This window comes from Syngnathus leptorhynchus, chromosome 10 (assembly GCF_054491065.1).
Source record: "Syngnathus leptorhynchus isolate UIUO chromosome 10, UIUO_Slep, whole genome shotgun sequence".
In the NCBI taxonomy this organism is placed as follows: domain Eukaryota; kingdom Metazoa; phylum Chordata; class Actinopteri; order Syngnathiformes; family Syngnathidae; genus Syngnathus; species Syngnathus leptorhynchus.
Genome location: NC_141204.1, coordinates 652770 through 660543, shown reverse-complemented (window position 1 = coordinate 660543; position 7774 = coordinate 652770). Strand labels below are relative to the sequence as shown.

The following is a 7774-nucleotide window of genomic DNA, read 5'->3' as shown; positions in this document are numbered from 1 at the left end:
ACACACACACACACACGCATGCCAAATGCTGCCTTAGCCATTTGCATTTCAAACACCAGCTAACAGGGCAGATCATGGTCAACAATTAGTTGTAATTTAGGTACGCATACGGCCTGGCTCCTGCAAGTCTGAGCTTTTGTATGTGCGTGAATTTTAATCTCTGGTTTGAAGTCCTGAGGTCAACACTTTGATTGTGTGATGTGATTTTGAAGATTGCAAAAGTCAATCCTAGCCATTTAAAACGAAATGCATTTGAAGTCTCTTGGCAACAAATGTAATTAAGATTGAAAGTTCCATAGAGTAAACTACACTTTAAGAGCTGTGTGAGGGTCGGTTCGGGCAAACGAGAAGTTCTGCACCAAATGTCTCAACAAAGATCAAACAGAAGTCTTTCACTTTTGTCACAAACAAAGACTTCATTTGAGCAATCGCAAAACACACGACTGACTATATGAACGCAACATCGGACATTTCCAGACATTTCGAATGAATTCATTTGCTCAGCCAGTTGACATTTGACTTCATTCAATCACGATAGGGCATTGTCAGTTAGCTGCAGACTTAGTGGCACCAGCAGCAAAGAAGGTGCGAAAAGCCACAAGATGGCCTCTATTAAGCTCAATTACAACCTCCATCAAGTTTCTACCATTCCGCATATGCAAATAGAAAGTGTGCCCCTCCCATGAGAGGAGCCATGAGACACAGACTGACTGTATAGGATACATCTGAAGACCAACTTCTCGGTGGAGTGGCTCTCTCAAAGTTTTGATGCAAAGGACACTGGTGAGAAGACTTTGCGCAAAAGTGTGCAAGTTGATGAGCCCAAAAACTCCCCGCTGTCACCAAACACTAAGTCTACTCAAGCATTTGGTCAGTTGTGTTTGCTTTTATAAAGTAACACAAACTCTCCCAGACAGTTGCGGCTACACTTCCGGCTCGGAAAGTGATCTGGTGAAGGGGAGCTTTTCCACCAATGGAGGATGAGGACCAAATTCACCCCTGAGCAAATCAATAATCGAGAGCGCACTTTCAACAAGCATAAATATTTAGGATCCTCCCAACAAAGAAAAATTGCCATGAAACTTAACCTTTGTGAAACTCAAGGAAGTTGTTTCTTGGAGGTTGTTTTAAAATGTTATTTTGTTGAAAACTTCATGTTCCCCAACGCAGGTGAAGACATGGTTTGAAAATAGAAGGATGAAGTTCAAACGGGAGGTGCACGAGATGCGCTCTGACGTCCTTCCCGTCGCCGTTCTGCGCCGGCTGCCTGTCCTGTTTCAGCACCACGTCCTCGATGAACAGCTCCACCACAGCAGTACGCGCAACCCAGCCACTCCCCCGCCTCCTTCATCAACAACCTTCTATTGATCTAACACACACACACACACACGCACACACACACACACACACACACACACACACACACACACACACACACACACACACACACACACACACACACACACACACACTATCACAGTGGCCAGCCACTACTAAACTAGCATTCTCTAGCAGTTAGTTAATGTCATGAAGGTGATATGATTATTTTTAAATCCCATTAAAATGAAGTATTCTCTCTCAGTGCTGCCTTCTTGTGTGTATTTTCAGATGATTTACTTTGAGCAAATAGTGGATTAGGTTTTGTGTTTTTATGGAATTTAGAAAAAAAAGAAAAACTATTTGGAAGGTGCTTTCTCCAGCTGCTGCGGGCAAATATTTTCATTTGGCGTCTTGTGGCATGACTTCCAGCCGAGACAGCTCCTTGCTCCAGCTTGATTTGCATCCTCAAGAAGACATCAAAGCAGATGAAAGTGCCACATCATTGACATCCATTGAGCTCTTTTGTTTCCCCCATTGAACAATTCGCACGTACATGGAAGCTGCGCAAGGAAGGCGCCCTCAAGTCTACCAAAGGTGTGTATTGCCTCACGTTTAAAGTCATTAGGTGCCACTAGCTAAATGGGTGACTGATTGAGTCGCTCTGTCATAATGTTGAGCGATCTCTTCAATGCAGTTGTACTTTGGATCCAGAGAAGAAAACACTCCAACCTGCTGGTGGAATGAGTCACTGCAAGTCGTCGGTCAATCAAAAACAGCACATGTAAAATGTGCAAACACCTCGTGGTCAGTACTAAATGGTAAGTAAGGAGAATAGTTTAATTATTTGTCTGTCTGTCTATCTATCCATGCATCCATGCATCAATGCATGCATCCATCCATCCATCCATCCATCCATCCATCCATCCATCCATCCATCCATCCATCCATCCATCCAGCTATTTATTTATTTATTTATTTATTTATTTATTTATTTATGTATTTATCTTTTCAACACAGCATTTATTTATTGATTGATTTATTGAATAAAATTGTCAAGCCGGCCAGAGTCAACAGCAGCAAATGGTAGGGTTCCCAGCTCTAATGGCCATCAATAAATGCTCAATTGTCAGAGAGAAAAGCCATAGTAAGTGGAATGACAATGATCCTTTTCAATCAGGAGAGTTGAAAGTTAGGAGGTGCTAACTGTTACAACTGGATGGCAGCAGACAGACTGGAGCCAATACTGGCTGGGTGTCACATAGGGGAAAGACTATCCAAATCATGTGACTTTTGTCATACATCATAGGACACAATGATGAAGATTTCATTTCAACCGAGAAAAAAAGGTTTGTAGTGAAAAGATGCATTGCCTTAGAAAATGCTTTCTTGTACTGTCTTCTGTCAGTGGTGGATATACTGTAGTGTCATGAATGTGATCATAACCTGTTTGGCATGATAGTATTTGTATTTTATGAAATGTTATCCTATGTCATGGAGCAACCCCATAACACGAAAGGAGTTCATCTGTGGGAACACAAGTCAAAGATTGAGGCAATGTTCTTTTCTACAAAGTTACACAATAAAATATCTCAATGTAATGATCACACAATATTTTCATTTCAACTGTATTGTGTTGTGCACTTTTATATTGTTTTAGCTGTTTTTTAGCTTCATAAAAGCTGATAAAAAAAAAGCTCAATACATTTTAAAATGACTGTAAGTATCTATTCAATTCAATCAAATCTTTATCATATTGTACATATTAAATACATTTTTATGATCCACTATTTTATGTTGATAGTAGTTAGGTATTTTAATCTGTCAATGTATTTTTGTGGAAAAAGGTGATGAGTTTAAAGCATTTCCTAATGTATAAAATTCACATAAATTCAAGATAGCAGCGATCATTTTTCATATATAGTTTAACCCACTGTCATAAAATATGAAGTCTGCATTTTCAATAACAACTTGAATGTTTTCATCCATGGTCTCTTTATTCCAAATATCAAACAGACAAATGATGAGTAAACATGCAATATCACGTCAACAGAAAAGCAACTCGTCACAATCTAAAAAGAAGATTGCGTCCGTTCGTGTGTGAGAAGTGCCTGGCTGTGCCAGCTGGATTTGCGGAATACCTCGGCAGCCCCATTTTCCCATGCCCTATGCCTCTTTAAAGTGACTTCTCAAAGAGGTATATGCATAGGAAAAAGGAACAGCGAGTACAGAGCTGCTTCCCCTTGCCCTGCTTGCACCCTGAAAAAAAAGGAAGAAATGACAAGAGAAAGGCAAGTCAACTTATTTAAATGTGCATAGAATGCAAGGAGGGAAAGCATATTCAATGAAAAGCAGACTTTAAGTTACGCATACAGTAACAAAGTATGAAGAGGACTTACCCGGCCGGCCAGCCGGCCAGCCGACCGGTCGGCCAGGAGAGCTCCGGTTGAGTCTTGTGGGGCATGGGCTCCTGTTGGGCATTTATCCCTCCTCTGGGACCTTGAAGATGCTTCAGAGAGAATGCTTGTGCTTAGTCAGCTTTCACCCTCCCCAGATGCCTCGGTAGGAAAAAAAAGATACAGCACACGTTGTCTATTGTTGCACTTACCACATCCTATCTTGCACATGGCATGTACGTCAGAGGCAAATCGTGGAAGAAGAACGCCTTGTTCCTCCCGCTGGAACACTTTCTTATCTGTTCAGGGTTTTTAACTTCTCCGTCTCTCCCAGAAGACGGGCCTCCGTGATTTTCAGCTCTCAAGGTCTCTTGACATGGTCTCTCAGGGTGCGCTGCAACACACACACACACACAGACACGCACACTCACACGCACACACTGCTATGGCATGCCAAGGCCAGAGCAACATGGCCAAACTGTACTTCTCTGAAATTTATGTCATTAAAATGATGAACTCATTTCTGAGGAAAATGGAACAATGCATGAGAAATCATAAATAGAAATGATAGGTACATCTAAACATGGTTAGAAGCATACCCATGATAGTATACATACATAGAATTCTTTGACATATAACTGGAGTCCAATGAAATATGAATAGATACAAAGCACCACTCGATGGCAGCAGTCGTAAACTTCATTCATCCAGCAAGTTCTAATATAAATGTACAGGGTCGAGATGGCCATAAGATTCAATACGCCAGTGGTTATTGAGAAAGGCAAACACTTTGGTGGGATCAAATATTTACACCAGTGCACAGCTATGCTTGCCGCCCTCCTTTGTGCTGCTCAAGGTCTGATGAGCAGGAATGTGTTTGGATGAGATATGTACTGATACTATCTGATATAATATGTGCTCTGGCTCCTCATGCGCGTATTTCTGCAGATGCTCTGGATAATTAAAGTGGCAAAATAGAAAATGTCTGCCGTAAGAGTGTCGCTTGATCAGAATGTAATCCTCGTTTCCAGCCAGTCTCCCGGGGAGAGCGGCTTTTAATTGGGCACACTTTAACATGCATCTCGGTTGGGTTTTTTGGGGGGGTTTTTACTTTGAATCCACTTTTTTGTTTTTCTCAGGGTGTTTTGGGTGAATTTGCAGAGTTAAGCAAAACTATCTCACTCTGTAGCTGAGTTGTTCATCAGCCACAGAGCAAGTTCCCGTCATCAAAGTTGACATGTAGACGGGATGGGAGTTTATCCCCCGAGCCCCAGCAAAACAAACATCTACAACTGTCGTATTGCTGCCACTTGATCCGTGACAGTGGGAGCTTTTATAAAATCATCTTTGTGGACTTTGAGTGACTTTGGTGTGAACTGTGAAAACGTACCATCTTACTTTATTGACATTTGTACAGCTAAAGTAAAACCAAATCATTCTCATGGTTCATATTGATTTCTGCTCGAGGCAAATGTATGAGTTGAATGAAAACAATTGAATGCTAAACAACGTGGAGCACTTTTGCCTCATTTAGAACAGCTGTCTCAGTTTGGGAATGTTACGCTCTGCCCACTTGTGTCATTAATTCCTGAGTAATAGTATTTTCAAGGTCTTTTGCTAAATCCTTTGATGACCGTATCACACTGAGAGGATTTTTTTCCGCATTTTGCATAAACGATATGAAATAGCACAGCACAAAATGTTCAATTTTGTCTCTGGTTTTAAGACAATCACCTGAGGCAATGTTTTGATCCCAGTCTCCCCAAACAATAACAAATCTAATCAGCATTGTAAAGTGATGTCTACAAATAAACATGGGATCATTTTTTTAGTGCGCTTCAAAGTATGACATGGCTGACGTTTCAAACTCCCAGGCGCTAATTGCTATCATCAATGTACTTTTTTTTTTGTTACAATATGACTGGACGTTGTTGCTTGATTCTCTTTTAAGACTTCATGACACCTAGCGTGACCTCAGTGTCATGTCTTGTAGTCAAAAGCTATTTCCCCCAAAATGACATTTCAAAAACAGTGTCATGATGGCTCTTTTTATGAGTCTTTCTACACGTTTCTCTCTCTCTCTCTCTCTCTCTCTCTCTCTCTCTCTCTCTCTCTCTCTCTCTCTCTCTCTCTCTCTCTCTCTCTCTCTCTCTCTCTCCTTCCACTCCTCGGGGCAGCTCCAATGACTGTCAAAAGACATTTCAATTTGGCATCCGTCCCGTCGGTGCTGGCAGATTAGCACTTCAAAAGTTTGTGAGTCTCCAGGTACCCTAACAGGGTGGGCCTGAGATGTTTCTGTCTCCGGCGCTCCTGTACTACGTCTTCTTGGCAATGCAGATGAATGTTTAGGGCTCCCATGAGCACCCTTGTCCCCCATACTAAAAACAAAACTGTCTGCAGTAGAATCATCAGAATGCATTTTAAATTTGCTGGGTTGCTTTGATAAAAATATTCAACTCATGCAAAAAGAAAGAAAAAAAAAGAAAACACAGCTCCATTGCTATTTTATTTCCAGATCCCATAAGGAAATACTTTGCCAGCAATGGATTCTAAAAGCGACTTTATTCACCATTGAGCAAAAATCTAAAAAGAAGGACAATTGTATAGGATTTCTGTATTGATTAAGAATAGCGTCTTAATTACCTTCATTGTCACGGTCACTTAGCGCTCTATGATACTGGTGGATGTCTAACCCAGACATCTTTTGTGTTAGACCAGGCATGAAGCGTCATCCATCCATCCGTCCGTCCGTCCGTCTTCTAAAAGAGCTTGCGTTCATTAGGCGCGTGGGTGAGCTGGAAGCTATCCCAGGCGAGTTTGAACGACAGCAAGGGTGGCTGGCTCCACTTTGGCACACAGACAAACAGCCATTTACTGGCATCCTCACACCTCCACGATGGATGAATCTCAAATGCATGTTTTGGGGACGTGGAAACCAGTGAAAGTCCACTACATCATGAGCAAACATATTGTCCATAATGAATGTATGGACACTTACCTTTAGGCTTGAGTGCTTTGCACTTAATAATAATTGCTTATGATAATAATTTGGCACAGGTTGGTGAGTAGGGTATAAAATTATGATTGAACTTAATGCCGCTAAACACCTTTGAGATGAATTATGAGCTAGAAAAAAATGCATTCCAGACATTTCTCTTGTGCATCTGTTTTTGTCTGTACTAATAATCAAATGTGGGAAAGTGGTGTTGTAGGCCTGTGGCATTGTGCCGTGGGCTGCTCTGACCTCCTACGGCAAACACACACACACACACACACATTGCCTTTATTTCAGCTCCAATCCTCTGGAGCGTGATAAGAGGTCAATTAAAGATCTCCCTTTCTGTCAGTGGTGAGAACTCGGAGATAAGGTGAATAGCAACGTGGCTTCCGGGCGTCCTCCAGAGAACAGGGAGTACTCCTACCACTGATACTGGAGCACACAAGGGAATGAAGGTTGCACGTGTGTGTGTGTGTGTGTGTGTATAAGTACCTTTCTGTCAACCTTGTGGATGATCCCCTATAGCAGCAAGACCATTCAACTCGGGTCAGGTTAAGTCAGGACCACCTGGTTCATTTGACCTTTGGCCTGAACCTGCTGAAGTTGATCATTTTCCCTTTAAAGATGTTTCAATTAAGGAGAGAGAATGATCATAAATCCCAGCCTTCACTAGTTACGCTTCCCTCAACATTCACTGAAGAATACTAAATGAATTGTTGCTTTCATTAACTTGCAATGAGACGGTAAAAGAAGTGAGGGAGGGAGGAAGGAAGGAAGGAAGGAAGGAATGCCTGTTGTTGGGATGCGTTACAAAGAAGCAGTGCCCCATGCATCCTGTGTCTCCCACATGATCAGATAAACAGAGGCCAGGTGTTGCTTGGGCTAAAAGTCAATGAGGACATTTGGTACTACACACGTGTTTATTACACCAAGTCATTAAAAAAAAGAAAATCTGTATTCTGCCAAAGATATATTTGTTGTTGTTTTTTAATTCCAAATGTTTGATAGCACCTCCACTAGAGGGGGCCGTGTAGTTTTCCTTGAACTGTCGGTCTCAAGTTTC

General features: G+C 41.7%; 1 long non-coding RNA gene across 1 annotated transcript; it reads right to left on the bottom strand.

Annotated features, from left to right (window-relative positions):
- Positions 1-3295: 3295 nt before the first annotated feature.
- LOC147049763 (uncharacterized) lies at positions 3296-4208 on the bottom strand. Its single transcript, XR_015067434.1, has 2 exons — positions 3926-4208; positions 3296-3826 (listed from the first exon to the last, which is right to left on the bottom strand). It is a non-coding gene; the product is annotated as an uncharacterized LOC147049763 (long non-coding RNA).
- Positions 4209-7774: the final 3566 nt, after the last annotated feature.